This window comes from Enhydra lutris, unplaced genomic scaffold, assembly GCF_002288905.1.
Source record: "Enhydra lutris kenyoni isolate GAN:26980312 unplaced genomic scaffold, ASM228890v2 scaffoldscaffold27, whole genome shotgun sequence".
NCBI lineage: Eukaryota > Metazoa > Chordata > Mammalia > Carnivora > Mustelidae > Enhydra > Enhydra lutris.
The window spans coordinates 20,643,480-20,658,157 of NW_019154111.1; the positions used below are offsets into that span (position 1 = coordinate 20,643,480).

The 14,678-nt window shown below is 34.5% G+C and overlaps 1 protein-coding gene across 1 annotated transcript in view; it reads right to left on the reverse strand.

Annotated features, from left to right (window-relative positions):
- Positions 1-14,678, reverse strand: part of LOC111152009 (potassium voltage-gated channel subfamily D member 2) — a 498,811-nt gene that overhangs the window by 420,756 nt on the left and 63,377 nt on the right. The gene's annotated exons all lie outside the window — the stretch shown is intronic.

A 14,678-nucleotide genomic window follows, 5' to 3' on the forward strand; every position in this document is an offset into this window, starting at 1 on the left:
CTAAAGAACTTACATACCAGGAAGACTAATGATATTTTACCATGTTGGGTCCTGGGGGTGATGCAAATAAATTAAAGCTACTGGTGACCCAAGTACCTGTGTGAATTTTAAGATGAAGTGAGACACATACTCTTGTCCCTATCCGAGGACAAGTTTCCACAGTGGAATACCCTTACACAAAAATTATGAGGCCAAGACCCTTAGCGCAAACGCTAGATATGGAAAATATGGTTTTATCGACTGTCATCGAATGGCTGGTTTACATGCTCTCAGAAGGTAATTTTTACTCCTGAAAATGCATCCTCCAAGTCAGGAACAATTATCATCTCTCTGTAAGGACAATAGTTGACCTATGTTTCTTCAAAATGGCATCTGTTCAAATACTTCAAAATTTCTATTTTGATGCCTGAATATATTATTCTTTAGGCTAACCTGCCATGCTCTTTTACCTCTTTTGATGATCATATGATATGAAACCCCCTGTTTCTTCTTCTAAACTTAGGTTGATCCATGTTCCTTTTAAAGAGCTATATATTGTAACAGAAAACAAAATAAAAATGACTTCAAATGTTAAAAAAGTGTATTATCTCAAGAACCTCGTTTCTCCCACCACTATACTGCAGCAGACAAAATTCTGATTATAATTCATTTACATAAACTAAAAATGATTATATTTACATGGCATTTTAAAATAAACATTTTTAAACTTACTCACAAGTTGTTAAGATCTAAAGTGCCAAAAGATGTTTTCAAAGTGTTTTGGAAAATGTCCCTCAGAGATTGTCTGGAGATGCATGAAATGAAGTAGTAGTTTGGCAACAATAATGTATTTTTATTAATGTGAATAGCTAATTCTACTGAATCCAGTTATCATTGTTATTATGGATGGAATTGGTTAGTTGAAATATCTGTGTTGATTAAAACAAAAGAATAATTGTAATATAATCAGTTAAATTTCAGAGAGTCGGAATTTATATAATCAGTGGACTATATTTTGGAAAAAAAATAATATTTAGATTCTTCCCACAAATTTTTTTCTTGTGTTTTTCTTACCCTTCAAACTGTGCCATATGGCAAAGGTCCTAAAACACTTTCTTGGAAACTGTCTGTTGGTTTCATTAAGATTTGGGTTGCTTTTCAACAAATGGGGCAGAATTTCTAAGAATCTGTCTACGTTTTATCATCCATTTCTTCTGGCGATTGACAGCAACCATCTGCAGGTGTAGAAAGAAACTAAACCTTAATGGAACCCAGCCAAGTAGTAAAGTTTCATTTGAATACAATTACATCAATTAATCTATAGTTGCAATCTCTTGTTTAGAAACAAATAATGTTTCATTTATTTCTTGCAATAAACTAATGAAAAAGTCACCGAACAAATTATGCATTTCCTTTCCAGATAATTTAATCCTGCTGAGCATCAACTGTCTTATCACATCAGAATTAACATACAGAAGTGGTTCAAACAGGGTAGGATCCAGGTCTCCCTTCCTCCAGCCCCATGCACTTCCAATGGACAGACACTGTAGGGAATGCTTGTCATAAAGACTGATTCTAGAAGATAGCCAAAACACTGAAGACTATTCACAGCAACTCTGGGTGAGTGTATTGATTTACATAATTTAAAATAGTATGTGAAGTAAAGTAATTTTGAATGTGTTAAAAAGCTGTCTTTATTATCTTGGCTAAATTTTTGTTTGCTTAATTTCAAAAGATTGTCTAGTTCCCTTTTCACTTAATAAAATGATTTTGTATGAGCCTTTATATAAAATTTTCAACTATTTAGGCTCTAGAAACTAAAGTAGGCCATTGATTAATGCCATTTTTTTTTTTAAGAAAGAGGAAGAGAGAAATTTTAAGCAACCAAGTAACACTGAGCTTTTATAATTTGTTTCTCTTTTGTACAGCTCTTCATGTGGTCATCTAAAGCAGGTTTCTGTCCCAAGTTTTATGAAAGACTCCTTTAAAAGAAGCTCCAAACTGGGATGCCAGAGTATTAAACATTCAGCGAAGCATTTAAGAAAAGTACGGGATATAAAGACTTCAATAGCCATTCATTTATACTGGAAACATGACTTGATTAAATGAAAAGCTAACTGTATTTGGGTTTCTTACATTTAATAAAGAACCTTCCAACTAATGTCAGCCAGATCTACCTACTTTTTCTTACTTGACATAATTAGTATCCTCAATCCTGCTTCACAAATGTTATCATTGATTTATAAGCACAAACAAAATATATGTGCCTTATTGCTTAATGTCTTACACTTGACAATCCTAAATATAAGCTTTCATATGCCACAAAAGGAGCTGATCATTGGCTTCAAGTTAGGAACATTTAAAAGATGATCCCGTAAGTGGCTATTTGCATTTCTGTGGTATTTTAAGGTGTGACTGTTTTATTATTGTTTTAATTTGATGGAGGATAAAGAGTGGCTTCTGACGTTCACTTGCTTATTTTACATTCTAATGATACTACTGCTATAGACATTGGAGATAATCAGTAATATCAACTTACATTCAGTGGCACTGCAGGTGGAGGGGGGTTGGTATATAAAATGTTAAAACCACAGAAAGAACAAAAAGGTAAGATGAGCATATGGAAGGAAGTCTTCACAACATACCTGCTTCCACAGAGGAGGTGATTAATGAGATAAAAAAAAAAATGAAAGCAGAGCAGAAGGATGGGACACAAGTGAAATTTTAAAAGGACAAACAAAAAGAGAGGGAGGCTATGGCTAGAGAGAAAGGGGTAAAATTAGGGTATTTTGCAATCTTAGAACTGGGGTGCCTGGCTGGCTCAGTCAGTAGAGCACATGACTCTTGTGGTGAGTTCAAGCCCCATCAAGTTGGGCAAAGAGTTTACTTAAAAAGAAAACAACCACAAAAACTTAGGGGTCCCTGGGTGGTGCAGTCATTTGAATATTCAACTCTTGGGACACAGAATATTGCACTTAAATGTGCAGCCAAAGCTTCATGGTGACTTTAGAGAATTCTTCAGATTTTTTTCACTTACTTCAGAAGAGCTACAAGACAATTTATTATGGTGGCCTTTTTCTTTTAGCATGACAAATACTTACATGCTGTGTCAGAAGATAAATTATAAGCATAGTTACTCTGTTATACTCAATGTTAATTTCTTCAGTTACTTGTGGTGTTATGAAAGCTAAAACAAAGCAAAAACACTGATCTGATTATTTCTGCTAACATGATAAATGCTACCAAAATGCCTTTCTAATCCCTTTCCTAACTACACACTACCTTCTCCCTCTCTCTCAACTTCTTTTCTTCCTTTCCTTTCCCTCTCCTTCCTTCTTCTCTGTCTCTGTCTCTTTCTTTTTCTTTTTCTCTCTTTCTTCCTTAGGAAAAACACACCCAGTACCCCAGGCCAAGGAAAAAAGTAATTTTGAAAACTACCAAAAGTTTAGAACCATTAAAAACAGAATATTTCTTAAAGGATAAAAATGAAAAGGGCCTTACCTTGATCCTTTTTCATTATAAGTTACAATCATAAAATGACTAAATGAGAATTAAAATAATATTAATTTGCGTTAATGTTACTATTTATTTCTACTAATAAAAGTGAGGAAGTTCAATAAGATATGATTAAAATTTAAATCTGAAAATGTTGTTTTCTTAAATGTTTCAAGCTATCCTGGCTATTAAACTTCAATAGTGTAAAAAGCTAAAATGCAGGAAAATGACACTGTTCTGAGATCTTAAAAAAATGATGAAGAACAAAAGTCATGCAATGCAATTTTTAAGGTTATTTTTAACTTAATTTTCTTGTTATTTTTATCTTCAGATCAAACCTGTTTCATTTCTCAGTTCAATTTCAGTTACATTTGTATGTAGATTTTACATAGTTAACAACATTGATAGTTTATAATCCATTTTAAAAATCCTTTCTGAGGTGTTGAAAGCATCCTGCTTTATTTAGAAACAGTAGCATAAAAATAATGAAATACCCAAATATCTACATATATTAATTTCTCTGCACCTGCATGATTGTTCTATCATTTTTCACATTCTAAAATGGAACTCATCCATCAGTTTGATATGAGCGCATAAGCGCAGTTTCTTTGCCTTTTGCTTATTTCATCAGCTTCATGTTTGAGTTTGATAAAAAGAAAAAACGGTATATTAAAAATAGTAATGTTAGCTAATGCTTACTGATTTTTTTTTAATATGCAAGGCACTTTTCTAAGTATTTAAAATAAAGACTCATTTTGTCCTTAAAACATCCATCTAGAAGTAGATATTTCATGATCCTAATTTTACAGAGGAAGAAATTGACACATTAAAAAGTATAAGCAACTTGCCCAAGTTTCCCATACTAATGAATGGGGAGCTGGGCTCCCAGCCAGTCTATGTTCTAGCATGCCATCAATATACTCCCTGTACAGATCTTGTTTTATTTACAGCAAAACAAAAGGAACAAATAAAAAATACTTCTAAATGGTGAATATTAATGGAGCATTCCACCAAATAATCTATAGATGTAAAGTACATCGTAGTATATGCTGCATTTAAATCATAAATAAACAACATGGGGCCTGGATGAATTTGCAGCATAATCAGCAAGAATTTGCCACATTTTCCTAAAATCAGAAATTCTGGGGCACTTGGGTGGCTCAGTGGGTTAAAGCCTCTGCCTTTGGCTCAGGTCATGATCCCAGGGTCCTAGGATCAAGCCAGGCATGGGGCTCTCTGCTTAGCAGGGAGTCTGCTTCCTCCCTTCTCTCTCTTTGCCTGCCTCTCTGCCTACTTGCGATTTGTCCGTCAAATAAATAAATAAAATCTTTAAATAAATAAATAAATTTAAAACAATCAGAAATTCATCCAACTCTGTAAAACTCCCCATTGTGTGGATGGATAAAAGCAGGAAAAACTTCCTTCATTGCCAACACAGAATCAGTTATTTGACATCTAGAGTGGCCTGTTTAAGGACAGTGTAGAAGTTTTTATCAAATCCCTGCAAATGCCAGAACTCAGAATATAGCTCATTCATTGTCAAAAAGGACTTGAGAAAGCAGGAGTGCTAGATCAGAAAATACAAAATGACCAGAAAAAAGATATGTGTCCTCCTTTTATTTGCCAAAAATCCTCCATTTTCTATAGGGGGAAAGCAAAAGAGATCTCCTTTAAAATTCATTAAATTTTGTATTTTCACAAAAACAACATCAGAATAAACTCTTGGGAGATGTAACTGAATTTTGAAATGGCAAGGAAAATTCACATTAAGGTTCTGAATCAGAAAGTATGTAGGGTATAAATACATAATAAGTTAGTTATATTTTCATTATCTTGTAGTTTCATCTTACCACATAATATTATTTTATTTCCATGACAGTAGATTACAGTGGCTGTCCATTAGCTAGGTTAAGGGGATTCATAACTGAATTAAGACAGGACAAATAAGTAACCAATTGAATAATTTATAGTGAGATATTTTTATGGCATTTCCCAGATGACTTTAGTGAGATTAAAAAAAAATATATGTTAAAAAGTACTGAAAGCTGAGTTTCACAAATATCAAACATATACTTATCGATAAATCATCTATTAATTCACATAATTTATATGATAAAGAGCATACCACAAAAACAAATTTGAATGTATATTTTTTGTTTATTTATTTTTAATTTTTTGAGAGAGCAGGGGCATGAGGGGCAAAAGGAGATAGAGAGAATCATGGAACCCAATGTAGGGCTCCATCTCAGAACCCTGAGATCACACCTGAACTAAAATCAAGAGTTGGAGGCTTAATGGATTGAGTTGCCCATATGGCCCTTGAATGTATATTTAGCCTCCTAATACTTGAGGGAAATGAAAGGGCTGTAATATGCCTATGTTTCTCATACATAAACTTGTTATTTTCCTATTTTGAAACTAAGAACCAAAATGTGAATATCAAAGATAAGCAACCTATAGATTAGAAATTTCCCCCATTTCTCGATAATATTTTGTCTTTTTTAGGGTTGAGAGACATTTTATGTACTAATTCACTCACTTATTCACTCATTTATTATTTAAGATAAATTATATCCTCCTGAAGCTGTAATTCAACATATCCATCTATTCATAGCACAAGCTTAAGCATGCTTATGTTTGAAACAGACAATCCTGGTTTGATTCCCAGTCTTACTATTTACCAGCTAAATGGCTGTTGCCAAATTACTTGATAACCACCAAGTTCCTCACTTATAATGTGAGAATAATACTAGTATCTATCCAATAGGGTGGTTCTAAAAATTAAATGAGGTAAGACAGTATAGCAAAAAGTAAATATTCAGTAAGTATTATTGACTATTGAGTAAAAAATTAATAATGAATTTGGCTATCTAAGTACTTAGGAAGTCCTTTTATAAAGCCTCACAAGGGCTGTATAACTAAGCAGTGGAAAGTCCATCAACAGAGACTGAACCACTAAAAGATGCACCACCAAGACCAGTTGGGAATGCCATGACATCACATCATAAAATACAAATAAATTCCAATGGCTGTAGCAGCTGGAATAATTATAGGAAGTAACTGAGTGAAATCAAAATATATGTCTTGGTAGGTTTGTGTTATAGACCATAGTAGTTGCTCAGTGAGATGGGAGACAACACCAAATCTGTGGAATGAGTGACACACATGCTGTGGCATGCTTTTAAACTCCACTAAAACAGAAAGGACTCAGTGGGAAGGTAATCAGATTATGGAATAGATATTTTCACAAAGTTTTACATATAACTTAATTAAAAATAAATTCCCAAAACTTTCAAATGATCTGGGAGAAGGTTTTTTGTTTTTTGTCTTTTTTTTAAGAAGTTACGTTTTTAACTCTCTAAAAGAAGTCACCTTCTATAGGGAGAGTGATTATCTCTGTATACTTCTTTCAAAAACCTGAGTTTGCGTATTTTCCCACTCCTTCATGATGAAACAGGGTTGAGTAAATACAACAAAGGCTACAAAGGTGTCAAAAAGTGTGTGCCTCATATTAGAATTTATAATTTCCCAGGACGCCTGGGTGGCTCAGTTGGTTAAGCGGCTGCTTTCGGCTCAGGTTGTGATCCCAGCATCCTGGGATCAAGTCCCACATCGGGCTCCTTGCTCAGCAGGAAGCCTGCTTCTCCCTCTGCCTGCCTTTAGGTCTGCCTGTGCTCGCTCACTCTCTCTCTCTCTCTCTCTCTGACAAATAAATAAATAAAAAATCTTTTTTAAAAAAAGAATTTATTATTTCCTATAATTTTATTAACTTATAAATTTCTTTAGTTGCCGCAATTGGGATTGAGTCTAGCAAACAAAATTTTGTCTGTAGTCTTGAAACAGTGAATCCCATTTAGTTTTAGGAGAGTAACTCTTGATGCAAGAGGAGAGAGAGAATTCTAAACATTAACTAGTTTGTACAAGAAGCATTTTAAATACATGGGGAGATGAAAACTTTTACAAACATATTCTGAATTTAGTAATCATTAAGGTTTCCTCCTAGAGCTGTGTCTGAAAACTCATGTTGGGACATCTGCATTTTAAAGGTTTAATGCAGCTCCTTCAAGTGAGTTGGGGGAAATCGGAGGGGGAGACAAACCATGAGACACTGTGGATTCTGAGAAACAAACTAAGGGTTTTGGAGGGGAGGGGGGCTAGGGGTTGGGTGAGCCTGGTGGTGGATATTGAGGGCACGTACTGCATGGAGCATTGGGTGCGGTGCATCAACAATGAATTTTGGAACACTGAAACGAAATAAAATAAAATGAAATGAAAAAAAAAATACTACCTGTAATCTCTAAAGGCCTTTTATGCTAACAAAACACCATTAGTAACTATATGCAAATTCACACCCTTAATTCTAGAATAAACACTTCCAGAAGTTCTTAGTCTACATTTTCCTTACCTTTTGAGCCTAAATTTAAGTAATTTGGTGAGCCTTGTAGACTGCATATTTTATGGCAATGTGGAAGTTTTATTATCAAACAAGAGTAACACTTTCACATCTGAAAAAAAAAGTCCTTTTTTCTTCCTATTGTCCCACACAATTATCATTAAATATTTATTGACTAAGTATTTGATTTTTTTATCCTAGCTCCACCACCCTCCCAGCTAGGCGACACTTGTTTTGGTCAGCAGCATATACCTAACACACAGTTTGGAAATTGGCATTCACCCACTGATCCATGTTTATTGAAGGCCTATCGCTGTGTAGGCATAGTTAGTAGTACAAGGTATAATCCAGGCAAACCGTGTCACTGCTTTCTTGCAGTTCACATTCTTGTGAGCAAGACAGAAGATAAACAAATAAGCTCTCTACATATTTGCAAAACATGTGAAAGAACAAACTGAATAAAGAGTGAACAAAAAATTAAATACCGACTCTCTGTTCTCTATTCTGATGATCATTATCATGCACAACTTCCTCAAAGGGTCTAATTCTCCAGTTTGGAGACCAAATAAAGTATACCTCCCTTACCATAATAGACTATCAATTATTTTTTATTTTACTTCCATATCTATATATATACATGGATGTGTATGCACATTTATGTATACTGTTGTAATTGAATGAGTTACTTTAAGAAGTAGATTAATCCAAATATTATATGTAATCCCTTTTCCTTTTGAATTTTTTGGAGTTAAGACAGAAATTTCTACTTTTTCTTTCTTTCTTTCTTTCTTTTCTGTTTTTGTTTTGTTTTTGTTTTCGTTTTGGCCAGATGTCCAGGATCAAAGTATAAAACAAATATCATTTTTCTATTCTACTCTGTCATAAAGTAATGAAACATTTATCATTGAGCTACACTAAAAAGGTTATGTTCAATTTATCAGAGTGCTCTGCTCAAGCAGCTCAAAAGAAGAGTAGGCTTCATCAGCACACAAGTGTTCTGAGTCATCTTTCCCAATCAAAGGATTACACATTCAACATATCCATTGATAGTCATATAAAAACATACATATGTAAACTCAATATAAATATTTAAATTTATATACAAATGATAGTTTAATAATATAGTAACTTAAGAAAGTAGAACGTGCCCAGAGACACTTTCATTTGTAAGTTTCTATGTGAGCCCAACCATGTTATTTATCAAACTCATGTTTTTAAAGAAATCAATTTGTACAATTAAGAAAAACTTTGAAAACCAGGGTTCCTAATTTCACTGGTAATTGAACTATTACTCTCATGCCTTCTTGTTGATATCAGCTTTCTTTTCCTACTGTGAGTACTGGGATTCTTTATGACCAAAGGTCGACCACACATGGAAGCACATGTCAACACGACTGCCTCGATGTTAATCTCCAAGCCTAGGGTGTTATTTTCAAATGGTCAATTCTACTTTGAAATACTAACAAGTTTTCTGGGGCACCTGGGTGGCTCAGTGGGTTAAAGCCTCTACCTTTGGCTCTGGTCATGGTCCAGGGGTCCTGGGATCGAGCCCAGCGTAGGGCTCTCTGCTCAGCAGGGAGCTTATTTCCCCTCCTCTCTCTCTGCCTGCCTCCCTGCCTACTTGTGATCTCTGTCAAATAAATAAATAAAATCTTAAAAAAAAAATACTAACAAGTTTTCTATTCATTAAAGCCAACATGCTGAAAAGTGACCTTGTTTCAGAACTGTTTTATTTTTATTATAAATCAGAAAATTACCTTTATAGTAAAGGGTTACTTTTGGTAATATTTAGAATTTAATTTAAAAATTTCAATTTAATGACACTAGATAAAAAGCCATGTATTCATTGATCTAACAAAAAGCCATTTAGGGGAACAAATCATCTGTTACCACAAGACAAAGATATTGTGTATCTTGCCAATAATGCTACTGACTTTTACTCAAGCTATAGAAAATATTAGTAACTAACTAGCGAACAAAAGGAGGATGCCATCTTTTACTGAAACAGTGACCTAACACCCAGGTAACAGGATATGGAAAATTTTCTAAATGTCAGATTACATCAGTGGGAAAAGTAAAATATATATTTCTTTCCTTAAAAGGATACATTGTAAAGTATATGTAACATCTTATTTAAACTATGCAAGACTAAAATAACCATCTCAAGACAGAGAAACTATGCTACAATAACTAGAAATCATTTTGTTTGCTTTATGAACTGTGTCCTTTAAAATACCCTAAACTTAAACATATGACCCACATCAGTGCTGTGTGGCAGAAAGAAACACAGACCAGGGAAGGGAGTTGGATTTTGTCCCTATTTCATGGGAGGCATTTAATTTCCCTGGGTTTCAGTTTCCTGAATCTAGAACAACAGAGTATTGAATTTCCTTACCTTTCTAAAACTTATAAGCCCAATAAATAAAGGTAGCTTATCTTTGATATAAAATATGATATGAACTAGACCATTTTATGTACCATATTGATATTAGTTTTAAATTTTATTTATTTATTTATTTATTTATTTATTTATTTATTTATTTATGTGTAGTAAATTCTACACCCAATGCGGGTCTTAAACTCAAGACCCCAAGATCAAGAGCTGCATGCTCTACCAACTAAGCCAGCCACATGACATTATATCGATATTATTTTTTAAATGATTTTTTCACAGCAATTCTGATTTATTTCATCAGAAATTACATTTTCTTTACTTAGTAACAAAAATTAAATAAAGGCAAAATGGATATTTTAGACTGTTTCTCACATGGGTTTACCATAAAACCTGAAGTTGGTTTTCAGAGGAGTAAAGCTTCTTTGTCAAGTTATCATGTTGAAAATTTAAGAATGACCAAATAAATAATACAGGGACAATTCATCTGACCTATCAACCTTGATCATGAACTCCCTCTTCCTACTTTTAGTTCCCTTTCCAGTAAATTGTTACTTTGCAGATATTCCAGATGTTTTATGATAGCTTCTCTTTAGTACCTTATAGAAACTTCATGTAATGGATTAGGTTCCAAAACCTTTATATTGTGGATTAAAGCATCCCATCAGTCTTATTCTTTTTTCTACCTCTTATTAATCCCTTACCCTATACTTATAGCTTCTGTCAGCTCAACAGATATTCCTAAAATGTTTCTTGTACTCATTTGTTCAAAATCAACTTGTCATTTATAGTTCTGAAAAAAATATGTATCTCCCAAAAGGCATATTTGGTAAAAACAAAAACATAAAACTCCACAACTATTTGTGCTCCTTGACAAATATTTGTTTTGTGCTTTGTTTTATTTTAATTTTAGTCACTAGTTTTTAGATAAGCAGTGTACATTTTCTTAATTCTAGTATGTTTTCCATTTTTAAAACGTACATTTCAGTGACCACATCTACTTCACCTTATCTTACACATTATTTAACATGTTACTAGTAATTACGTTTCAATAACACTGAAAATAATGGAAGACAAACAAACAAACATGGCTGTTGAAATGGAAGTATTGACTTCAGGAGATAAAAATCATTCTAATCTCCCCATTCCTCTTCAGGTAACATCCTGGTCTCAATACTCAATAATCATCTTACATCGACACAGATAGTACTAACCTGTCCCAATTCAGTATACTTTCTACAAAAGTTCTGTATCTTGGGGCACCTGGGTGACTCAGTAGGTTAAAGCCTCTGCCTTCAGCTCAGGTCATGATCTCAGGGTCCTGGGATCGAGCCCCGCATTGGGCTCTTTGTTCAGCAGGGAGCCTGCTTCCCTTCCTCTCTCTCTGCCTGCCTCTCTGCCTACTTGTGATCTCTCTCTGTCAAATAAATAAATAAAATCTTTAAAAAAAAGTTCTGTATCTTTACCAAAACCCTTTATACCTCCCTAAAAAACATACATATTCAATGTGCATTTTTTTAGAAATCACACACAAACATGTGCACACACACAACACACACACGAACAGAATTTAATAATTCCATTTAGCACTAAAATAACTATGTGCTAACACATTCAGCATCTGTTCTCTTCAGTCCATCTTTTTTTTTTTTTTTCCTTAAGACTTTATTTATTTCAGAGAGAGGGAGTGCATGTATGAGAGAGGGTTCAGGAGCAGGGGAAGGGGCAGAGACAGAAGCAGACTCCTCCTGAGGGAGCCCAGCGAAATGCAAGGCTGCTTCACTTGACTTGACTCCACATGGGGGTCGATCCCAGAACCCCAGGATCATGATCTGAGCTGAAGTCAGAGGCTTAATCAACTGAGCCACCCAGGGGCCCCATCCATCCTGTCTTATGAAAAGAGGCACCCTTTAAAATTGTGTGTCCATATCACTCTCCTGATTAAAATAATTGGTATCTCTCAGTGTCTAACAAAGAAACAAATTCCAAAAAAAATCCTTAAATTCCTTGCTAAGACACAACAAACCTTTCACCATCTGACATAGTCTACCTTTCTTAGCCTACATGACTTTCTTCTGTGTGCAGCTCTCTGGCCACACAGAACCATCCACTGCCTCCAACATACTTATCATTTAAAGCCTATGAATCTTTAAACTTATTCTCTCTACCTATAATATCATTACCCACTTTTTATAGGCATTTTTGAGCAATTTCCTGCTCATATTTTCTCATTACTATAAATGTCACCTCTTCTGAGTTTCTGTAATGCACTTAAGGCATATTTTATGTATCTCAGCATCTCCTGAATGCCATATTTTGGGTACTCAATAAATGCTTATTGTGTCAATGATTAGTAATAATTGGGATCGATGAGAACAGAAAGACATCCTAAATTTGGTTTCTTCTTTCAAAGACTTCATAATGAAGTATGGAAGAACAAGTGTGTTGGACATAACTAGAACATTAGCTAGCATACGTGAAGGGACTAGAAAGGAAAGTAAAAAACATAGAAAATAAGAGTGTGGATGTGCATCTCTGCTAGATGCACATCCACAAAGTCATATACCTTCACATGTGGAATCTCCATTTCTGAGATACTTTTTTATTTAAAGTATAAATACATTATTATAGTTTTCATAATAGAATACAAACAACAGACAATATTTAAATATAAAACGTGGAGGACAATAAAATGTTCAATATGCGAGGTTTATTAATATCACAAAAATAAAGACCTTAGGAAAATTATGTATAAAATCATTAATTTTTCTAGCAAATATTCTAATGATGTACACCGAAAACCATGGCTAGAAAGACAACGATGTAATAATTATCTAAGTGTTTGTCCCAATAATTGCACAAATGCAAATTAAACAATCAACTGCTATTTTTGAATTCAGTCAGTCTGTACTTACCACACAATACTGATTGTTAATATACTTCTACAGTATTCCCTGCTAAATTAAAAGAGTGGAAGTCTGGACTGTGGTCTTTAATGATGCATCCATGTGTCTACTACCTAGCAAAATCTACAAATATCTGACGAATGAATTTACTAATGAACACATGAATGGAAATGACATCACCGAAAGTTAGGACGGTATCATGGATTGAGTACTCTCAAACAATGCATTTTGGACATGGGTTCCAAGCACAGCAACATAGGTGCACTGAACAATCCTTCATTCATTCACAAAGTATTTTGTTGTAGGTTCCAAACACCTCCACAGATTCTTTCGCCTTAATATATTAAAAAATGAACTCCTCAGGGCGCCAGGGTGGCTCAGTTGGTAGAATGTCTGCCTTGGGCTCAGGTCATGATCCCAGAGACCCGGATGGAGCCCCGTATCAGGCTTCATGCTCTGTGGAGAGTTGGCTTCTCCTTGTCCCTCTTCTCCACACCCTGCTCCTGCGTGCTCTCTTTCTCTCTTGCTTACCCTCTTTCAAATAAATAAATACAATCTAAAACAAAACAAAACAAAACAAAACAAAAAAAACTCCTCTTCAACAAAACTACTGTTCTTGCATTCTTTGTCTTGTCCTACCCTGAATCTATCTACCAGGTTAGAGAGAGCAATCACTGTCCTCCCGCCAACTCCCATTTTCCATCAGTCACTCTATCCCTTCGCTTCTCCTTTCTAAAGGTTGTGTCTTTCTCCGTTACTACATCTTCATTCTCATTTTCTTCCTTTTAAGCCATTACAATAAACTCTTAATTGGCTTTTCTGCTTTCAATTTCAAACCATGTCAATCAATTTTCCAAAGCGCAGCCACATTGTTACTTCTTGACTTGAAATTCTTTAGCCAGTCCCTGTCTTTGACAGGATAAAGTAAAAGTCCTTTTTAAAGAGAGAGGTATTTCCCTAATTAGCTGCCCACATGGCTTTGCACTGGCTGCATGATAGATAAGCTTCACACACACACACTGAACCACAAAGACATACCAAATTCTCACATTTACAGGTTTTGCATCTGTGAGTCCTTGGATACTTTCCTATTTTGAACACCAGGCAGTGCCATATTCACTCTACCAGACCTTACTAAAATGACTTTTCCTTTGTGAATATTTCCTTAATTCCCCCCTGCATATATGATCCCTCTTCCCTTTGTAATACCCCATTACCACTATATAATTCATTATTACTCTTATTACTGTTAGATGTCAGTCACCTACTCAAGTTGTGTCTATCTATAGTGCCTGGACCATATTCAGTTCTAAAATTACTCATTGTTTATTATCTTTTAAGTGGTACCAACTGACAAAGGAGCTGAAAGTGGAACAGAACCACTCAGACAGTTTGACTCAGGATTTTTTTTTTAATTTAAATTTTATTATTATTATTATTTTTTAAACATATAATATATTTTTATCCCCAGGGGTACAGGTCTGTGAATCGCCAGGTTTACACATTTCACAGC